Source organism: Sciurus vulgaris (assembly GCF_902686455.1).
Source record: "Sciurus vulgaris genome assembly, contig: HiC_scaffold_233_arrow_ctg1, whole genome shotgun sequence".
Classification (NCBI taxonomy): domain Eukaryota; kingdom Metazoa; phylum Chordata; class Mammalia; order Rodentia; family Sciuridae; genus Sciurus; species Sciurus vulgaris.
This window is the reverse complement of record NW_027632824.1, coordinates 139,347-162,723: the sequence shown is the minus strand read 5'-3', so window position 1 is coordinate 162,723 and position 23,377 is coordinate 139,347. Positions and strand designations below refer to the sequence as shown.

The window sequence follows — 23,377 nt, the reverse complement described above, 5'->3', positions numbered from 1 at the left end:
GTTAAGAAATTGGTAGCAATCCAAACTTATAAACATATTGCAAAACAGCTATTAATTAACATACTCTTGACTGGTGCTTTCAGCACCTTTCCCTATGAAGTTCATTGTGCTTGACAGCTGACAATTTCTCATGAACTAGAACAAAGCAAAACTTCAACAGATGAGAAAAAGAATCAGCAGCAGCACTGGATGTAACCCCAAGTTCCCGCTTTCTATTTCTTTGCTCTGTTTTTGAGAACTAGACTGTATGACATAAGAAAAAGAGGCTTTAGAAAAATATTTCTATGTTTTAGACATAACCTCTTTGAATTCTTATTAGTTAGAATCTACTTGAAGGAATGGGAGAAATTTAGAGTTCCTACAAAACACATTTGTAATTCACATTACCATAGTTGGCAGCTACTTATTTCCTAAAATAAAACAGATTAGATTCAATCTGGGAAATAAGAGATCAAAAAAGATAGGACAGCTACTTAAAAAAAAATCCCAATTTTCTCAACCAAGTAAAACCCTTGGGTTGATGCTAAATTATTAAAACAATCTATGAGCATAGAAATTTGAAAGTAATTTCCTTATTAAGAAAATAATGACATGTTGCTTAGGGAGAGGAGCAAAAATGATCAGTTATCAGGTACATTAGTAAATAGCAAGTAAAACAAAATGTCTCATCATAGACAACTATTTTAAGAACATTATTTCTTTTCTCTCTGAGAAAACATATATTTAGTTATAATATTAAAAACAAACAGAAATTTAGCTTTTAATAGAAAATCAAAATCTACCAGAAGAATTACATGGAGTCAGCCATTTTTTAGAGATGCTGATTTAGGGTCCCCACCATAATATTTGATAATCAATATGCCTAAGGACATAATATAAAAATGACTAAAGCAGTCTATAAACTCACAGCCAAGAAATTATTGGAAGAAAAAAGTGACAGATTACAAGAGTAAGGGGGGGTGAATCAACACAAATGAAAACCCAGGATTTTATTGTAGAAAAAAGCAGAAAGAGGATCAATGCTTCTAAAAGGAAAGTAAAGGTAGTTTCTGGGAAATATGAAGCTAAGAGTTGGTCCATCTTGTTAGGTTTGGAAGCCATCTCTAGATTGAGCTTCCCAATGAAAGCCAGGGCATTGACAATGAAACTTATAAAAATAATCCATAATCACCTCAAAGAAAATAACAGCTAGCATAAACCTGCCGATTGCCTTTGTTGAAGCTATGGAATTACTCTTTTCAATTACTCCTGTCTTCATAGGCTTCCTGATATGATCATCTTAAGATGGTTTTTCAAAACCTATTCCACTTTCCAGGGACCTGTAGATGAAACTGGAGTGGAACACAGGGTCCCAAAAATAACTGTAATGTTAGCTTGGGCCAGTGAAGGACAGAGACAGTAGATTAGGCTTGACTGCCACCAAATCATCAATCCCTTCCATGATATCAATGTAGTCTCCCCGAATGGTATGGCTCTCCACATACCTAAAAGTAGAGAAGATAGAAGACATGGCCTATCAACAAGGCAATCAATTACATGATCAATCAATCAGTGATTTCTGAGTGCTGGTATTGATTTTATATTGGACTATTAGCTGTACTAAATAGTGAAAAAAAGATGATATTTGTCACCATCCTTAATGATCTTACAAATCTACTAGTAAAAGATAAGATAGGTATACACCTACAGAACTCAATGATTTTGCTTAATATTGTGGGTTTTACTGCTAAATAGAAATAAAAAAGGCCACTTAAAAGAGGCATATACTAGGCTCTTGAAGGATGTGAAAGATACATAGAAGATGAGAACAAAGAAAAGGATTAAAAATCAGTGAACAGCAGCAAAATGAAAGAATAAAGCAGGAATGGGTCAAAGAATATTTATGGTCATTGCCTAAATTAGTAGAAAACATGAGAGATCATAGAAATATATGGACTGCAGCAAAGATTTTCAATGCAACCCTTTCTTACTGCCAGAGCTTTCATATTGGAGAAAATTCCTATGATTGTAAAGAGTGAGGCAAAGCTCTTAATAGGAGTTCATTATTGAATTTAACTTGACTTGGTTTCCCCTTTGATTGACTTTTTCTTTAGTGTAGTTTCTCCCTCTGCTAACTCATTGTTTTTCATTTTCTCCTTGTGGAATATTTTTCTTATAATGTTCAGTAGTTCATGCTTTCAATTTGTAAATTCTTTTAACTTTTGTTTATCATGGAAGGATTTTATTTCATCATCAAATCTGAATGTTAATTTTGCTGGGTATAAGATTATTGGTTGGCTTCCATGTTATTTTAGAGTTTGAATTATGTTGTTCCAGAACCTCCAAGTATTTAGTGTCTGGACTGAGAAATCTGCTAATGTTTATATTGGATTCCCTGTATATATAATCTGATAGTTTTCTCTCACAGACTTTAAAATTCCATCTTTATTTTGTATGCTAGACTTTTTCTTTATAATGTGCCTCAGTGTGGGTCTGGGGTAATTTTATACATTTGCTGTCCTATAAGTCTTTTGTAATTGGTTTTCCATTTCATTCTTCAGGTTTTGGAAATTTTGTGACATTATTTCATTGAGCAGATTTTTCATTCATTTGGTTTGTAACTCTGTGTCTTTCTCAATCCAAATAATTCTTAAATTTGGCCTTTTCATGTTATCTCATAGTTCTTGGAGGTTCTGTTCATGATTTCTTTCAATCTTCTCTTTGTAGTGAAATTTATTTTCAAGATGAAATATTTTGTCTTCATTATCTGAGGTTGTGGGGAAAAAGGTACACTCATACATTGCTGGTGGGGTTGCAAATTAGTGCAATCACTCTGGAAAGCAGTGTGGAGATTCCTCATAAAGCTTGGAATGGAGCCACCATTTGACCCAGCTATCCCACTCCTTGGCTATCCCCAAAGGACTTCAAATCAGCATACTACAGAGACACAGCCACATCAGTGTTCATAGCTGCTCAATTCACAATAGCCAGATTGTGGAGCCAACCTAGATGTCCTTCAATTGATGAATGAATAAAGAACATGTGGTATATATATATACAATGGAATATTACACAGCCATAAGGAATGATAAAATTATGGCATTTCCAGGCAAATGGATGAAATTGGAGAATATTATTCTAAGCAAGATAAGCCAATCTCAATAAATCAAAGGATGAATGATCTCACTGATAAGCGGATAATGAACATAATGGGGGGGTGGGAGGAGTTAGTGTTAGGTTTAGGGTTAGGGTTACGGAGGGTGGCAAGAATTGAGAAAGGAAGGACTGCATAGAAGGAAAAGAGAGGTGGGAGAGGTGGGGGAAGTGAAAATAACAGAATGAATCAAGCAACATTATCTTATGTAAATTTGTGATTGCAAAAATGGTATGCCTTTAATCCATGTACAGAGAAACAACATGTATCCCATTTGTTTACAATAAAAAAATTATAGAAATCTTAAAAAAAAAAATGGATAACATTCCAGATTCAAAAGACTGATGCAAAAGAGGAAACTCACTACAAAAATCCTCAAACATGAGATTCTCAATTATTTTATGAGGGAAGTGGTGGTGGGGTGGTTGGTGTCCACAGATCAGCGCTTTCCAGGGAAAGTGTTAACTTTGAATCCTGAAAGAATGAGGGAGGGTGACTTATCCTATAAAAGGAAGGGTCCCTTCAGATGGAACCAGATTAAATGATTATACTAAGTGCAGATTTGGTGAGCTAAAAAGACTTTTTAGTGGGAAAATGTGGTGAACAGTAAAATATGTGGAAGAAGTGTGACTAGGAGACTTTCACTTTCTACTTTCTATAATGAAAAGAAAGAACAATGGAACACAAAAGAAATAAGAGGAAAGTCAAATTAAGCTTATGGAGGGATCCAAAAACAAGGACAGAAAAAATGATTAGAAAATAAATTTTAGGTAGAATTCTTGAGATGAAATTCCGAAGGAACTTATAGATGGCCAATTAGTACTTTATCAAAATGGGGCTGGAGTTTCAAAGAGATGAAATAGGAAAGAATGTGAGAGCTTTGCTTTCCGGAGATGATATTAACTCAGGTGTTTGTATGCATGCATTTATTTATCTTATATCAGTTGGTCAAGAGCTAGGGTTTTCATGAAGGTTTCACAAAAGGATTCACTAGTTCCAGCCTTGCAGGATTGTTATGAGGATTGAATAATCTCCATGTACATGAAATGCTGAATGTAACTGTCAACCCTCAATAAAGTTCAAATTATATCCTTGGGGACTGCTTATAGTCAGAAGGTGGTGGGACAAGATAAATCAAAGGAAAGAAGCAGAAAAATCCAAATAAAAGAGTTTAGTGCCAGAAGAGAAGGGAAAGAAAGCACTCCACGGGAAAATGTTCTAAAAATCCAAGCTCAGTTAGTGAGAGATTGGAATCTAGTCATGGAGGACCTCCAAGGGAACAGTGTCAGGAATTAGGAGGTGAGCTCAAAACACAGGGACTCTGGGGAGAAAGGGGAGAGGTCTGAGAGCATAGGATGTAGAAACTTTAGATGTTTTAGCAATGAAAGAGGGAAGAAAGTAGGAGAGCACCTGGTAAGGATAAGAAGATTAAATAAAAAATTATTTTCTCTTCCTCCAAGATAGGGGAGTTATCCTAGTATAGTCAGTTGCAGAAAACCACCATTTGGGGACTTCAACAATCAATTTCCACTTTTTCTGAATAAAAACAACCCTAGGAATGAGCTGAAGTTCAGACTTCTGAATCACTGTGTTCACCCCAGCACTAAGCAGTCAGCTGATGTTATTACCTTACCAAGTCACATGGACTTTTCATGCTCCAAGCCACTCTAACCTGTATGTGCTATTCACCTGATGATAGCCAGCAAAGCAGTCACTCCAGATTTGTAAATCTACTTAACATATTTGAAATTATTATTCATTCAACATACTCTTCCTTCCCTTGACACCTTTATTACTGCTTCAAGTAATTCCTCCCAAAATAACATACCTAACTTTTTTCTCCATGAGTTTTTTTCTACCCAACTTTTCTTTTAAGTCCTAAATATAGTCTTTATACCCTTTTCTTGAGTTTTCTTTCCTTTCTCATCCATATGGAAACTGTTAGTGATATTTTTCCATTCAGTTGTCATCAATATTGTTCCCTTTTTAATCAGAATTCTCAAATTAACAAGAGGAAACTGAAATGTAGTAATATATTGTTTGTATTAAGAAATAAGTAGAAAAATTGGCATACATTATCCTGAGAGAATTTCTTATATTTTCCCATGTCCTCTTGAGTTTTAGTTATACCTGCCATCATTTCTAATTGTGAGGGGAATTTATTTAGCCCTAAAGAAAAAAATTTAAAATTTGAGTGTAAATTATCTCAGTAAAAACAATGATCCTATTAACAATTACTGTGTTATGAGGAATTCAAAGAAATTCCGGATAATTTTCTGTACTCAAATAGATTATAATTTGCTTGATTACCTGATCTTTCCACCATCAAAATATAATAAGTAGAGCATACCTGATTGGAAAAACAGAAATCTGAAATGGTCCAAGCCCCAATACTCTTTGAACACTGACAAGATACCACAAGTAGGAAATTCAGCACTTGATCTCATGGGATAGCTCACAGTCAAAAAACAGGCACATTAAAACTATTGTATAAAATAACCTTGGGGCTATGTTTATAAGGTACATATGAAAAAAGGTGAATTTCAATTTTAGATTTGGGTTCCATCTCCAAGATAGGCCATTATGTATATACAAATATTTCAAACACTGAAAATACATGAAGTTCAAAACACCTCTAGTCCTAAGCATTTTGGATAAAGAGTATTCACTTGTATCTATATGTGTAGCTTACTTTATTCTGCTTTGTTTTAACATGTTTACTGTACTCTTCTTTCCAACAAATACCTGCCTCCTCCCTAACATAGTCTTTGATTTGGTAAATAAAATATGGACACATGGAAATGACAAATGGTCTTAAAATCACATGGAAAATGAGATACAAGGTCAAAAGGCAAGTTGGATGTGGTGACACAACCTGCAGTCCCAGCACTTGGGAGGCTGAAGTAGGAGGATAACTTGAGTCCAGGGGTTCAATCAGCCTGAAAAATGTAATAAAACACCATATCAAAAAAGGAGGGGACTGGAGAAATGCACCTACACAGGTTTAATAAAAAGATACTTTATAAAATGGAGAATAAACGAAGTAAACATAAATTCTCAATCACATTTTATACTAAAGTCCTATGGAAGATAATTCTCACCTTCTAACCTCATTTTTTAGATAGGAGCTTGTGTGGGGGGTAAGGCCAAGGGTTACACATATTACCCAATCTTGACAAATTAAAAAAAAAAAAAGCTCTGGGTACAAGGATATCTGCTATATTGTTGCTTAGTGAGTAAGTCATCCAGTGCTTCTAGAAGACTTGATGTGTGGTAAAGAGTAGTGAAAATGAACCTGAAAAAGCAGGTTATAACAATCTGTGGTGGGAACTAAATGGCACCCTATGACATTATACCTTCTGGTAATACAAAGAATTGGTATAATTTAATATGGTTTTCAAGTAAAGAATGTTGCTCAATGAAAGAACCCTTCTGAGACTGGCAAACAGGCAAGGAACAAAGAAACTTGATTTCCTTCATGGCAAGAATGTGGGTTCAGTGTTATAGAAAAGGGTGAAATATTTCCCTTGACAAGAGGACAATAATTCCAGAGAATGAAGGAAGAAGGAAAATGGGATTCAGCAGAGGGAAGACAGATGAAAGAAGAGGACAGACTGAGCTGGGTAGGCTTGAAAGTCTAGGAGAAACTAGGTCAAAGATGAACTAGTGAAGATAAAATTCAGGGATGAGAAAGACAAGAATTTGTTAGGCACACAGGTAAGTCATGGCTAGAATAAAAAACTCAGGGTTCCTGTTGGAAGTTTGGTAAATTCATAGGAATTCTGAAGATTTCTTTTTTTGCAAAAGCTGGAAGAATGTGTGCTAGTCTTCTGCTACTATAAGAAGCTGAAATTTTTGTACATTTTCCTTTGGATCACCTACTCTCATACCCATAATGCAGATTCTTCCAAATATTCATGTTTCTAATTTCTCTTCCCAAGTTACTTGGGCATGGAATAAGAGTCCCATTTGCTTCAAGCATACTAAGATGCTCTGGCCTATGTTAATGAATTTTTCTCCCCTTACTTAATTGATCTAATTAAAATATCCATTTAATAAGACCAGAATTAAGCCCAACCATGGGTTACTTGCATTTGGTGGTCCAGTGCTCTTAAACAGTACATGACCTACTGAATAAACTGTAAGAAGTTAAGAAATGTCAGACACTTGGAAAGATGGTTTTTACCTATTAACTATATAGCACTATATTTTCCCCTCAAATCATGAGGATCTCACTAGTAAACAGTAAGCTATAATTCCAATGAAAACACTGAATAGTTTTAATTAAATACTAGTAATTATAACAAATTTTATTATAATAATTATAAGATCAAAGAATTTCTCCTTTAGAAATAAACTTCAAAGTCATCTGGCTTCTCTCTATTCTGAAGCTTAACTTTCCTCCATTCACCTCTGTTCAAATGGCCATTTAGGCATGTGACATTCTTTTGGTATTATGTTTGGATTTTTCACAATTTCAGAGGTTGCCCAAGAAAAGTTCTTGTTGCTCTAGGCATTACACTAAAAACTCTGCCCCTACTAGAAGAAAGAGTAGGTCCAACTCTCTATCATGTTGGCTCAGGAACCAACATCCTCCTTAAAACTCCTGAAACAGAAGTAAAATAAAGAATCAATAAATGGGATGGTATCACATAAAAAGCTTCTTTGCAGCAAAGGAAACATCAAAAGAGCTCTCAGAATGGTAGAAAATCTTTACCATCTAAACCTCAGAGAATTAATCTCAAGGATATACAAAGAACTCAAAAAACTTAAGACCAAAAATCCCCAAAAACTCAATCAATAAATGGGCAAAGGAGCCAAATAGGCACCTCACAGAAGAAATGCAAATGGACAAAAAATATGGAAAAATGGTCAACATCTCTAATAATGAGAGAAATGCAAATTAAAACTATACTGAGAGTTAATCTCAGTCAGAAATATATCAAGAATACAAGTAACAGTAAATGTTGTCAAGGATGTAGGAGAAAATGTTCACTTATACATTGCTGGTGAACTGCAAACTGGTGCAAGCACTATAGAAAGCAGTGTGGAGATTCCTCAGAAAACTTGGAATGGAACCACCATTTGACCCAGTTATCCCACTCCTTGGTTTATACCCAAAGGACTTAAAATCAGCAAACTACAGTGACACAGCCACATCAATGTTTATAGCACTCAATTCATAATAGCAAAGCTATGGAACCAACCTAGGTGCCCTTCAACAGATGAATAAAAAAATGTGGTAAATGTACACAATTGAATATTACTCAACCATAAAGAAGAATGAAAATATGGCATTTGCCAGTAAATGGATGGAACTGGAGAATATCATGCTAAGTGAAATAAATCAGGAGTAGGGTTGTGGGCCAATGTTTAAGTCCTTGGTTTTCATGTGTGAGGTCCTGGTTCAATCCTCAACACCACATAAAAAATGAATAACATAAAGGTATTATGTCTATCTACACCAAAAAAAAATTAAAAAAAGAAATTAACCAGTCCCAAGAAATAAAAGGCCAAAGTACTCTCTTATATGTGGATGATAATTCATAATGGGGGGGGTAGGGAGCAAAAGTATGGATGTTCACTGGATTAGACAAAGGGGAATGAAGGGAAAGGAGGAGGGATGAGAATGGGAAAGACAGTAGAATGAATTAGACATAACATTCCTATGCTTATATATGAATACAAGACCAGTGTAACTCCACATCATGTTCAACCACAAGAATGGAATCCAAATTGGAATGGATTGCACTCCACATTTGTATAATATGTCAAAATACATCTTACTGTCATGTATATCTAAAAACAACAATTTAAGAATAAACCATTATATGGACAAAAAAGGAAAAGGTCTTGTCATGTTTATTTTTTAATGTTATGCTGATATTGTACAACCCTCCAGATTTCACTCCTTGGTTCTTGTTTGACTCTTTGCACTACTAAGTAGGTTATTCCTTCAAATATTTGAAGGGAACTCTCAGATCTCCCCCCAGATCTTAACTTCTTTTACCTAAACTTCTCCAGCAAATTCTTCTATATTTGAAATGATACGTTTTCACATTCCTTAAATCATTCTTATCTCTTTCCTTATTCAATGAATTTCAGTTTTACTTTTTTAAAGTTTTCAGGTGGTAGTCTGATCAGTTTAGAGAACAATTATGTATTCTGGGACATAATAATTTTTTGATGATGCTAGAATTAATCATGCCTTTTAGAAGCCTTATCTTCTGCTGACTCATATTGAGCCTAATATCCCAAACTTCAAAGTTTTTTTCTAGTACTCCTAGCCAAAACTGAAAGAAGGTATGTAAAGGGAGTGTGAGGATTTGAAAGTTGAATATTCTACATTCTGGACTAGTCTCCTACCAGGTGTTAACTTGCTGTCTGAAATTAAGTCACATCATTTCTATATTTGACATTCTCTATAATAAAAGATGGCATTTTTACTTCACAAATACATGGCAGTTGTCCAAAATTTAGATGAGTGGAATAATCTGGGGAAAAAATTTGTCAAAAATCTTCTGCCTATCCCACCAAGATGTACTGAATAAGCATTGCCAGGGATGAGATCAAAGCATCTCTAAATTTGGAAAATATCCCAAGTGATTCAAATACATGTTTATGGTTATAAATTACTACTTTAGAGTCACTTAAAAATAAATGTTCTAGTAATAACTTTATGCCAGATATTATGCAACCCTCAAGATTTCAGTCATACATACTGCTATTTAAAGGCAAGTACATAAACAATTAAACATCATCAAGTAATTAAGTAGTCAATTTGTACAGTCACTTACCTTTAAATACTTGAGTGGCCCAGCATTCTTGGAGCTCTGCAATGGACATAATGACTCCTAAGGGTTGAATCATGCCTATGAAAACAAGAATTAACTTTTCTAGGGGGAAGACCTTTTATATGGGGATATCTTGTTTTTTGAGCATTTTGATGGAATCTTCAAGAAAAGCAAAGGCAATCCTGCCATCTGTGGCAAAGATAACAGCATCAATGTCATCCTCCCTGGAGCCATCCTCAAATATGGCAGCTGTCTCTGTGAATTCCTTCACATTTTCTTTCACTTTTAGTAAATTGTATATTTGGCATACATTGTTTACTGTTTGATGCTGGCTCAGATCACTATGAGTGCCAATAAAGATGAAGAGGAGAAATGAGTGTGACCGAGAGAGGGAAAGAAGGGGAAAGAGAGAGATAAATCATGTAAGTAAATTTTTCTTTGGTGGAGGTGTTAAATAATGTTAATGGTTTCCACTCAGTCTACCAATGAAATATGGAAAAGTTCTACTTTTTACCAATTCTACTTTACATCAGATTTTCAGGGCAAAAGCTGAACCCTAGAAGTCACTGAAAGGGGAAAGTACTGGAGAAGTGAAGGAAGAAAAGTCTTATGTGAAGAATGCATATGTGGTTTCTTAAGTAATACTAACACTCTGTTGTATCATAAGGCCATAGGCCAATAGTTTTTGTCCACATATTATTAAGTGTGGCAGAACTTGTCTGTTACTATTCTGTTCAGTTCCATTTCTAATTCTAAAGGCCCAAGAGGTAGACTTAGAATTTTATTTCCCAAACTGTGTAATAAATTACATCCATATAGCAATGTAGTATCTAAATTACATTTCCATGCATTAACTTGACAGTCACACAAACTCTAAGAAGGAGATAGGATAGGTGTCATTATCTAGGTTGTATAGATGTGGAAACCAAAATCAAAAGAAGTGAAGTGACTTAACCAATGTTATACAGTCTAGTATTTTAGAATTTCTATTAAAATAGCTTTCTATAAATTCTGTTGGGATACCTTGGACCTGTTAAGTAGTGTTTTCTAGAGACAACATGGAACAAGGGTATCAAAATAAGTAAGTCAGGTTTCCAGTATCTTGAGTCTTTTAAAAAAAAGTCTCAATTCAGTTTTTTAACAGTCTTAATTTCTGAATTTTAAGTCAGTAGGCTCTGAAAGTCCTCATTTCATTATCTTCCTGGCCTAGCCTCAGAAATATTATATGTTTACAACTATACCTGATTTGTTGAATTTAATTTGCTTTCATTCTAACCTTTAGGAAGAATCTTTTCTGCATCCCAAACTCATGATTTCATTTTTCTCTCTAAACCTATTCCCTTTCTAGCAGTACCACCATTTACATAGATGGCCAAGTCACAAAATTGTCTCATATCTGTCTCATACCAAGCCTATCCTCTTTATACCTTAAAAAGGAAAATTATCCAGAATGCTCCCTATCTCCCCTGAACTACTACAGTTGTCTTTAGGGCTCCCTTTCTATCTGCCTTCTATACCATTTGCCTTAGAATAGAAAGGAAAATAAAAATGATATTAGGATGCTCAATTTAGAAAAGAAAATAAAAAGCTAGAAAGAATATTATTGGGTCAGGTGCTGTGGTCATTCTACAATACTTTTATTACTGATTTATTATGTCACACATTTGCTTAAATTCTAGGCAAGTTCTCTGCCACTGAGCTAAATCCCCAACCACCCAAACTTTTTTTTAGCAGAGCATACAAAAAGTTTCTTACCTGATAGACCTAGAGATATATTCAACTACTCTTGTACCTTTGCCATATAGTGTAGATATATCAGACTATGTGCAGGTCTCAGGCTATAATGTGCCTTTTGCTATTCTAAGATATTATAATTAGAATGCTACATGCTGACACTATTTACCTACCTCTTATTATTTCATAACACCTCAATTTGTTTTGCAACTACAGAAGATATTCATGCTTAAATAACTAAATGAAAAAGTTGTTGGGAAACACAGCATCCAATTATCATCTCGCTAATTACTTTCAAATTGCTTAGGCAATTTAGCAAGACCCTAAGCAACTTAGTGAGACCCTGTCTCAAAAAATACAAAAGGCTAGAAATGTAACTGAGTGGAAAAGTGACTCTGGGTTCAATCCCAATACCCAAAGAAAAAGGAAAGAATATTATTGGGATATCTGTGCAAATTTGAATATGCCAACATTTTAGATAATGTATTTTATCAATGTTAAATTTCCCAAATGTGATAATTGTATTATGGTATATAAGGGAGTGCCCTTTTTCTTAGGTAGATATTAATGATTTTGACTTACTTTAAATAAATATACTTAAGTATGTATGTATGCTACATATTGTTTGGATCTTCCTATCTTCTAAAATGGAAAACAGAAAAAGAAAATATGGCCATATTTGATAGGTGAATCTAGGTAAAAGATTTATGAATGTTCAATGTTTTTATTATTGAACTGCTTTTCTGTAGATCTTCATTTCTTATTTTCAAACATGAGAAATTATTAAAAATTCATTTAAAGTCAGTATATAGAAATGATTTCACAATGGTCCTCCTGGCTGTATGAGAACCTCATTTTTTTATATTCTGCATCCTATGCAGTTCTTTGTCATATCCTGTTGTCTGTCTTTGCATTTATATTTTTTAAGGTAAGATCCATTCTGAAGTCTTCAATTTGTTACTCATATTTTCCTTGGGCAAATTACTTAATTTTTCTTAGTTTCAATGTTTCTAATCTGTAAGATGGACATAAAAAAGGTACAGACCCCCAGGGGCATTTGTGAGGGTAATGAGATAATACATATAACTCATCACTGTGCTTGTCTTTAAAAACTCTTCAAAAAAGGTAAGGTATTATTTGTATTATCATGTCTTTTCTCTCTGTATTTCATGCCAATATAATGCCTTGCTCACAACAGGTGCCCCTTATTTGTTGAATGAATGATGCACTGCCCTGTACTACCTTTTTGTTGTTGTTGAGCACAATATAAAAAGAACTGATACCTGACAGAATAAGAAAATGGTTAATGGCAATGAGAATAAGTGACAGAAATCCTTTAGATCAGCAGATCTTGGTCTTCTGTGGTTGATAAAGTAAAAATTTAATTTCAAATTCTCTGGGTTGTCTTAATATATGGGTTGAGATAGTTCTGTTAGCCTGTGTGAACAATTCTTGTTCTTGTATCTTAGCCAATACCAACTCCATTCCCATCCTGAGATCATACCTGTGTTTAGGCTTCAGGCCAAACTTCATGATGAAATCATTGATACATACTTTTTCCAAATTTTTTTTGTTAATGCTTGGCCACATATCTTTGATATAAGAAGTTTAAGTTGAGAAAAGTATAACACATCAAAAGGATATCTATGGTCCCCTACATGATTCAGGATCCAAGCAACACTCCTGGTGCTGAGGAATACCTAAGGCATAGAATATATTGTTTACTGTCATCATTATGGCTCACAATCTGAAAGCACTCCCACTTTATTCAAGATTAAGCTCAATCTCACTAGTGTGGCATTTTAGTTCTGTACAATCTTTTTAAAAAATTTCCTGCCATTTTTCTTCCCAAACACTGTCCAAGAATATATCTCACTGTGATCCACCACTATGTTTTTGTTTAAAATTAATGTGCTTGAAAAGTTCTTCTCTTTTAAATTCTCCTCAGCCCATTCATTTTTAAGATCCAGATAAAGTTGGCTTCCTCTATGAGAATACCACTGACCTTTAAAGCTGAGAATTCCCTCTCCATCCTCTGAACTTCACTAGCACTTACAAACAATAGTACTCATTAGAAATCATGGAATAGGCTCAGCTCAGTGGCACATGCCTATAATCCCAGTGGCTCCAGAGGCTGAGGCTGGAGGATCATGAGTTCAAAGTCAGCCTCAGCAATTTAGCAAGGCCCTAATCAACTCAGTGAGACCCTGTATCTAAATAAAATATAAAAAGTGTTGTGGAAGTTGCTCAGTGGGTAAGTGCTGATATCTATATGTTTTGGGGAAGATTAGATTGCTTCTTTTCTTTTTCCACTTGAGGGGCAAAAAGGAAACTCACTTACCATCCAATTAAGTAAAAATTTTTAATTACCAAAATGTGCCTTCCTTTATATGGAACACGGCATTTCTTCTGGCCAATGGATAATTCACACTCTCAATATTGCATTTACACAACCTCTTCCAGAAAATACCTGATCTTCATCAAATCCAAGGAGAGGCTAACTAGGATTCTTTAAAAAAAAAATTTTTTTTTTGTAGTTGTAGGTGGACAGTATGCCTTTGTTTTTTTTATTTTTCTGTGGTGCTAAGGATGGAACCCAGTGCTTCACACATGCAAGGCCAGCACTTTGCCACTGAGCTAGCCCCAGCCCTAACTGGGACTCTGAGTGCAGCCTGAAGCACTGAACTTATTCCTTAGTATAAAGCCAACTGAATAGTGGAACCCTAACCAGTAATCATGACCCTCCATTAGCATCAATCATGATGCCCATTGAAGCAATGAAACCAAACCTCATATTTGCCACTGCTACTGATGGGCAATGTGCAGCCATCCATACTCTGTTGGGTCTACCTTCTTGATAAGACTGAAGTTAGAATGAAGCAAAGTCAATCATTGACTCAAACCTGCTTGGCTGTTTAGCTAATCTCTGCAACAAGATCTCCTCCAGAATTCCCAACAATAATACTCATTTTCCAACCAATGCTTCTGGGTTTTTATAGTCTTGACTATGGAAGTACTGTCCTTTGAACTTCTCAATTCCTGTAAAAGAGCAGAAAATATTTTTTATAGATAGTTTATATGATGGATATCATTTTAAAATCATTTTTTGTAGAATATAAAGTTGAAGCATGTATTCTCCATATGATCTCCCTTTATTCAGCTATTCTTGTCATTCTGAATACTTTTGATTATTTTTTTCTTCCATAGCCCCAGAATAGTAACTTGTGATTCCTTTGTCATAAGTAGTTTGTATTTTGTATTTGCAGACTCACAAACCCAAACTGACTCAGAAAACTGCCATTCTCTTTTGTCTTTTCATTCCCTTAGATACATACTCCCATTTCAATTAGAGTATATATGTTGCTATATACTCTAAGATAAACACAAAGTGCATTTTTTAAAAAAAGAAAATTCAGGCCCCAAACTGAAACTAAATTATTCAAGCTTTCTTTTAACATTTAGAAACTCAATATTTGTTTGTTTCCTCAATCACTAAAAAATTTCACATCTGAACCAATGCTGGGTACGAGTTCCACAGTCTTTCTTTTAGATCCTTAAGAAGACCAAAGTCATTGTGAAACTAAATACAATCATGTTCTACTTGTCACAAATACATAGACCAGAATCTTCTATTCCTTAGTGTCAAAGGCATGGCTTAAGGGTCATCCTCCTTTCTGGTAGGTCACTCACCTGGAAAGCTTTCCAGGGGTAAGTGAGCATTAGTGTGATGGCCAGTGCAAACCATGACTCCCTCAAAGACATTAACCTTCTTTTTCCCTTTACACTCAATGACCACCTCCCATTGGCCTTAACTAGAAAAATCAGGCCTCTTCTTCACACTGTACACAGTGGACTGAAATAAAAGTAACATACACAGGGGACTGTAACTGTAGCAGGTAGAGTGTATATCTTTCCAGACATGACTTATCCTGCAAAATGTTACACAAAATGTTGATACCACAGGTACCATCACATCATTAGGGTCCTTGCAAGAATATTTGATTTTCATACTCTATAAAGAACAGTTTTGTTTGAGGTTGTGGTCTGAGTGAGAAGACTTCTATAAGGCAGATAAAGTAAAATGGAGTAGACAGAATAATGTACTCTCCTGTGCTTATAGAAAAGTAGGACTTGTGAGGATTTTTACTCTCTGCCTTAAGGCATTGTAGCACCTGAATAAATCCTGAATTTCTCCTGTACTACTATGACTCTCCGTGCACTAACCACCTATTCCTCCACTAATCCCAGACATCCCCAAACTCTCTGAAGTCTTCTGACAGCCAAATCCTGTTCTCTTTGACTAACTTCAAACTTGTGACTATGAGGTTCACTTTCATGTTAGAGCAGGAAAATATTTCAGTGGCTCTTATTTTTTTAAAGGAATCTCTCTTTGCCTTTTACATATGCCAACTTTACAAGTAATTATAGAGAAAGAGGCTGTGAGATAGGGGAATCAGTGGTATAATGTTTATTAAAAAAAAAAAAAGCAATAAATATGGGTTACTCTGCCAGCCTAAAGAAACATCAAGAATGCATTCCAATGAGCTTCTAGGGCCTTGGCTATAATGTCTTGGTTGAATAATAGAAACACTAAGCCTTAACCATCCTGTACTATATATAGTTCCTGTCATGTGTTTTTCCACAAGCTATTGCTTCTACTTGGATCATCCTTTTATTCCTTCTTCATTTGGTAGACTCCTTTCTACTCACGACTCAGCTTGGACATTATCTTCTCTAAAAATCTTTCCTGGTACTTGATTCCTCTTCCCTGATGGGTTAAACATCCCTCTCTGAGGTGCAATGTATAGATCTCTATAGCACTTATCACTTGGTTTATTACTTATATGTATAACAATAATTTTCTTCATTTTTATGTGTCTTTAAACACAGATACTTAGTTAAGTTACTTATTTTTTTTTGTCTTTACATCATGACTGCTTAGTACAGTAACAAACTTGTTCAATAACTGTCACTTAGGTCAGAGATGCACCACCTGGCTGTAAATGACTGGCTTTGGAAATTGTCAACAGATATTACCATTTTATTATTGGTGATAAGCAGAAAAAGATGTAAGGTTTGGGCCAGGTGATTTGTCTGTTTATGGTCAGGATTATAAATTATGGGAAAATCACAGCAGACTTTAGAGAAGGAAGGAATCAAACCAAAAGTCATAAAGTGCAATCATCTTCTTTTACATAAAAAGAAAATTATGATAAATTCAAGTTGAGAAACTAACTCATCTCAGGTCATGAGTTAATTAGTGGTAAGAAAAAGAGCCAGAATTCAGGGTTTTGAATTCTAATTTGGTATATACTCTCTCCAATGGATTTAACTTCTTTGCTTCCTCAATAACTTCCCAGTCACTAGGTACTTCACCAGGTTGTTTTGGTGATCACATAAAATAATATATTTAAAAGTGCCTCAGACAGTATAAAAGAATAAAGCAATAGTGGAAAATTTGTGGAACCAGAAAGATTTAAAGTTCCCATTCCTATTCATTCCCCTCATTTCCTTTATTGTAAACAGAGTGTGAAATGAAGATAATGAAAATAATAGTGGCAGGTATCTTTCTGTATCTGCAGCCAAAATATATGAGAGACTTTCCCAGGAATATTTTAGGAAGAGAACAAAGAGTGGAGTGTTTGTACTTGAGCATATCAAGCTTATATTTATACATAAGCACTGGTAAATGAAACCACATTATTCATTTACTTGATGAAGAACTTCAAACACAAAGACACGGAAAAAACTGCCTACCTTGAACTTGATATACTTTAAAAGGTTGAAGTCTTTGGTATACATCCTGAAATACTTGAGGACCTGGGAATTGTGCATGAAGTTAAGATAATGATCTGGGATGCTGTAGTCACTGAAGCACATCATCTCTTTAGAAGTATTAACGATAACCAATTTGTAAATACCGACTCTCCCTTCTTCAGGACTTTCCTGCAGTAAATTAGAAGTATTCACTGCAACTTGAGAACTAATTTCATGATTTACAAATAGCCAGTGAACAGTTGAAAATTTCCTGAAATAAATGCAATTCAAACAAATGACACAAATACACCACCTCCACACATCTCCCAGTACTTGTACCTCTGTGTAGTTCCTTCCCCTTGAATATCACTATCTATATGACTTGCTTTTGACCAACAGTATACCATCAAAGTGGCACTGAATGGCTTTCAATGCTAAGTTATAAGTAGCCTTGCAGCTTCCACCTGGGTGTCTTAGAAGGCTCTCTTTGGTGAAACCCAGCAGCCATGTAAGAAGTTACCTTATGTAGCTGTGACCCAAATACTTGACAATGAAAAAGAATTCTTTTGGCTCATGGATTCATAGGTTTCAACTCCACTGCTTTTGCTTTCAGGCAAGGCGAAAATCATGGTGGAAGGGTATGGCAGAGGAAAGCTTCTCTGCTCATGGTAACCAGAAAGCAGGGTTTGGAGGAAGAGGCCCAGGACAAAATAGAGTCCCCAAGTGTAACCCCCGCCCCTGAATCCGTGATCTGCTTTTCAACCATGTCCCACCTGACTACAGTTTCTACCACTGCCTAGTAATTTATTCAGTTGTCAATGAATTAATCCATTGATGATTTCAGAACTCTAATGAGTGAATCACTTTCCAAAAGACCCGCCTCTGGACAATGCTGAATTGGATACCAAGACTTGAACACATGGTATTTATGGGGATATTCTAAATATTTGCTATAAAAACTCCAACTACATTGAGACCACAATACTGTTAGGAAGACCAAGCTAGGCACATGGAAGAAAATATCTAGGATAGAGAAATATTCAAATCTCTCCCAGAAATTCTAGCTATCCCACCTAAAGTTCTAAATATGTGAACAAAGTAGTCATATTAAATTCAGTCTTAGCACTCATTGGTTGGCAATCACAAGAAATTCCAAGTGAGAACTTCCCAGCTGAATGAATAAGTCTCAAGAATTTTTATATATATTGAGACATTGCTCTCAAGAAATGTACTAAGTCTCTTTCCAATATATTTACCCATTGTTTTTATTTCTGGATAACAGTCATTTAAATGAGTTAGATCAAAACATACTAGGGAGAGTATAAGTTAGTACAATATTTTCTGAGTAATTTTGCAATGTATATAAAAATCCTTGAAATTTACATAGCCTTTTAAAGAAATATTCAGACTTGCAAACAAAGATTATTGTTAAAGGATATTACTGTCAGCATTATTCATAAAATAAAAAGAAAATAAGTGCAAAGCTTAAGATAAAATCACTGAAATTTGAGGACCACTGTTCTAGAACCTTGCTACCCAAAATATGGTCTGTGGACCAGCACAAATGAGATCACTAGGGACATTGTTAGAAATGCAGAATTTTAGGCCCCTCCCTAGACTGATTGAATCATAACTAACATAACAAAATCCACAATTGATACAGATGCATATGAAAACAAAGAAGCACTGGTTCAGATGACATTGATCCCTAATTCAGTGTATTCCTTCCTACCACAAACTTCTTGCTTCCTCAAAAATTTCCAACTAATTTCTTCATGGGGTTAAGTTGGTAACCCAATAAAATAATGCAATATGAATCCAGCCTATTATTCTGTGATGGAAATTTCACAAACCACAGGTTTCAAATCTATTACATTTAAATTTTTTTTGATTATAGAAAATCACCTTAACCAATTTGGACCCTCTCCTTCCTTTGTATTACAGAAATGAATAAGTATTAGGAGAGTGGGTATTACAAAACATTAAATATCCACAAAACAGAGTGTTCAATTTGTCCACATTCAGGATTACTTTCCTCCCAATTCTTATTAAAGAATGATTTAGTCTAGGACTCCAAAATTGATCATACTCATTTGTTTGCCCCATAATTATTTCTTTCTGACTACTAATAAGGTTTTTAGGAGTCCTCTTTCAAGTCTTTTCTTATTTATTTTACCTATTTCAACCAAAGTATCCATTTAAGGTGTGATTGTTACTATATCTCTGCCCTAATTAACATTTTAACTGTTCATATTTCCTATATTACCTAGCAGAGAGCTTTATTGGGACTCCAGATCAACACAACCAGAATCTCATGAATGAGCTGACATCATTGTTTGTAAATGTTCTTCCAGTGATTCTTAAATATGTAGCAAATGTGGACAACTATACACATTTAAGGGTTTTTCAATCCATTTATTGTCTTATTCTTCTTTTTGCCATTTTTTTGAGAAATGAGGAGTTATAAAATTTATGTTTTTTAAAAAACATATTTCATTAAAGGGTATATATTATTTAATTTTCTGATTAAACAGTAATAGTTACATTTTATATTATATTGTGCCCACATGGCATCTATTTGTTTATCTGTCTATACTTTAAAACTTTACTATGTGAAACAGTTACCTGATCATCAGCATAAATATCACTTAGGGCTTGTCAGAAATGGAGAATTTTTGTATATGCCAAATTAATTCATGAGAATCTCCAGTAAATCATGTGAACATTAAAGTTTGAAAAGCAATTTAGCATACTTTAATAATTTTTAGATATGCAGTTTGACTAAAAAAATTAAGATTATTTCATAGAATCTAGTACTTATTAAATCCTTAGCATTTTGAAAGAAATTTATTAACTTTTCAAGTAATTTTATTTATAAGATAATATCAAAATAAACTGATATATATATATATATCATATCACAATCTACTTTCTACCATCAATCTTACTCAATGTTAATGAAGAATTCAAGAATTGATTGAAATTAATGTCTTGAGAGCTCATATAATTATTATTAGAAAGTGTTCAGCTGTACAAGGAGGAGACAATACCAGTTTGGTAGGTGGAACATGATCAGAAAATAGAAATGGTGGTGTCTGAGAAAACACTTGTTTGGCAGATAGAAAAATGAAAGAGGAATCATGATTGGAAAGTGCAAGTAGTACTACCTGAGAACATAAAAATAAACTGAATCCCAGGAAATTATAATAAAAAATAGAAACCCTGAATTCCTAGTGTTCTTATTGGACACCTACCAGTGGAGGTACAATTTCAAAGTGCTCAGATCAATTCTACATATGAAACCTCTAACAAATTATAAAAAAGCTTTGGGGTAATGGAGTGACAAATAGACTCCAAATAATGATCATGGGACTGATAGAGTAGTACATCTCCGGAGAAAGTTCTCAAGATAACCACCAAGCATGCAAAATATGTTCAGTCCATTAAAGGATGTTTATAATATTTTAGTCTCCATAGCTATGTAACTGAAAAATGTGAAGAGGAGGGTCTGTAACTCCATAAATATGCTTAGCAGCCACTCAGGACAGATTTCTTCTCAGAAATCCATTTATTAAACCTAGATATATTGGGTAGGAAATATATGCCAGGCATCATTCTTGGTTCTAGAATATAATAATGAACCATATTGGTATGTCTGTGTTAAGAAAAGTCAGAGAAGTTAGAGGATTATGATGAATGTTTATTTTTTATAGAAGCAGTTTATAAGGTGTTGAAATTTTGCCCAGAGGATAATAAAAAAGAAATCCCCATGCTGTATAGTCAGAAGATTTTAACTTCAAATCCCTTTAGAGTTTAAAAACCACAAAACTGATAATCAGCAGAATAATGGCTACACTCCCAACATCAGCCCTGCCCCAATTGATTTCACAGCTGTTCAGTAATTTCCAAACCTGGCTAGGATGCTTAAGGAGACTCAAAATGTGGGGGTCTCACTCAAGGCATGAAAAATAACTGACATGTAATCATATGTAGAGCTGTCACTTTTATAAGTGATTGATGTAATTATTCATTCACTTACTCCCTATGATCACTGTACAAAGGGGGTATTACTAGTATCCCTTCCTAAAGATTAAAAAAACAGTGGGCAGAGAGGTTCAATGATTTGTCCAAGGCCATACATCTTGTAAATGACAGTCTTTGAATCTGAAACAGTGCTCTTAACCTCTATACTAGGGTGTAACTGGATTTCAAGAGTAGAATTTTCTGTTACTAAAAACAAATTAACAGGGTTTTCAGCCCATATATGATTATGATAAAGGTATAGGGATTTGCTAAGGGGGATCATTTTAGATCTGAATAAGACTATAGTCAGAATTAGTTCCCAAAATGGATCCAAGATACAACACATTTGTTCAACTAAGAAATGTCATAAGGCCACTTTTAAGTAGCTGGCCAACGCTGTGTTAGTTTTTATCATGTGAAATATACCTGTGACACCTCAATTCCATTCACTCCTTCAGAAAATGAGTTTAAAAGTAAACCAAGTTAGGGATCAATGAAGGTGACTGATACTTTCTGACACTTAGTAAGTGTACCATTTAAATAGATGATATTGTGAATGGTTACTAACAAGTTCTAGGGTTGCAAGTGCATATTAAAACAATTTAACTTTAAAATTTTATTTAACTTTAAAATTGAGTATGTGTAAAGACAAGAAAACCCATTTCTCAAAGCAAGAAGATTACAGCAAACAATACTATCAAATTTTATACCTTATTCAAGGACAAGAAATGTCAGAAAAATACCTGGATTTTTTTAAATAAAAAAGTAATGTTGAAGATTGGAGGAGGGTAATCCTGGAAGGAGTTGTTAGCAGGCAATTCTAGCTCATTTACCTTAAAGACATATCAGAAGCAACAACTCTACATTTTCTAATCCATTTGTGCTTTCTAATATAGGTTGTTCTGTTACTCATCCTCCCTGCTTCACCAGATTGTTTCTTTCTTCTGAAAAACAGAAAAACTAATGAAATGAATATGTTGTCTGCAGTTTTCATAGATAGTAGAAAAGGAAAAAAAAGGGACATCTGCAATGCATTTTGCAGCCAACAGAGGTAAAGAGAAACCCTCAAAAATGTGGGGTGCAGGGATGTTAAGAAGTCAACAGGCAGAATTTTATCAGGTTTAGTTACTATCAAGCTCTCATATTACCTAACATGAGATAAAATGTTGCATGCACCCATCTACAGGGAGGGCTTCAAGTATTAAGGGACAAGGAGATTTACCTGATACCTACAAAGCCCTCCAATGTCATCAGTCCTTTCAAAGCAAACAGATTCCAAATCTTCATCCAGGCAGCACTTGGCAGAAGAGAGCCCACAGGCTTCACTCCCAATCACAGCAATTATTTTCTTGGTCATGGTCTCCAGAGGTCTTCACCTGGCTATGGCAATGTTACTTTTCCTAAAGAATGAATGACAAGAGACAGAAAGCACAAATCTGTCAACAGTTTTCAAGAAAGACAATTGCCATGACACTCAAATGAATGCTGTAACAAGAGGTGACTTTGGGAAAGCCAGATTTGGTTGCTCTCTTCAGAAGGAATCTCCTGCACAGAATAGGGCAGCCATGTTGCCTGCAGGACCCAGAGCTGAGAAGTTCCATAGTATTATCTTACTGTTTCCAGAAGTACCTGACTGATTCCTCAACTGTGATCTGGAAGTTAATCTGAGTTTCTGCTGTAATAAAAGAAATATAAACTACAGAAGTACAAACAGCAGCAACAGTCGATGGGGAGGCACTGTTCTGTCCCACCTTCTTTCAGTCAACACCCTGCTCATTGGCAGCAATTCTCCCTGTCTTAATGGGAAGAAAATGTGGAGTGAATCTGCATTGGGCAAAAAACAAAAACAAAAAAATCATCTACATCTTCTATAGTTTTCAGCTGCTCTTATAGGCAGTGTCTTTTTACTCCCTCTGGAGGCAGAATGGTCCTCTAC

General features: G+C 34.8%; 1 pseudogene across 1 annotated transcript; it reads right to left on the bottom strand.

The window, feature by feature from the left end:
- Nucleotides 1-1,369: 1,369 nt before the first annotated feature.
- On the bottom strand, nucleotides 1,370-22,978 carry LOC306652449 (flavin-containing monooxygenase 5-like; annotated as a pseudogene). Its single transcript has 8 exons — nucleotides 22,664-22,978; nucleotides 17,419-17,607; nucleotides 15,352-15,514; nucleotides 14,565-14,700; nucleotides 13,166-13,361; nucleotides 9,931-10,268; nucleotides 5,208-5,302; nucleotides 1,370-1,513 (listed from the first exon to the last, which is right to left on the bottom strand). The product of its transcript is annotated as a flavin-containing monooxygenase 5-like (transcript).
- Between the last annotated feature and the right edge of the window lie 399 nt (nucleotides 22,979-23,377).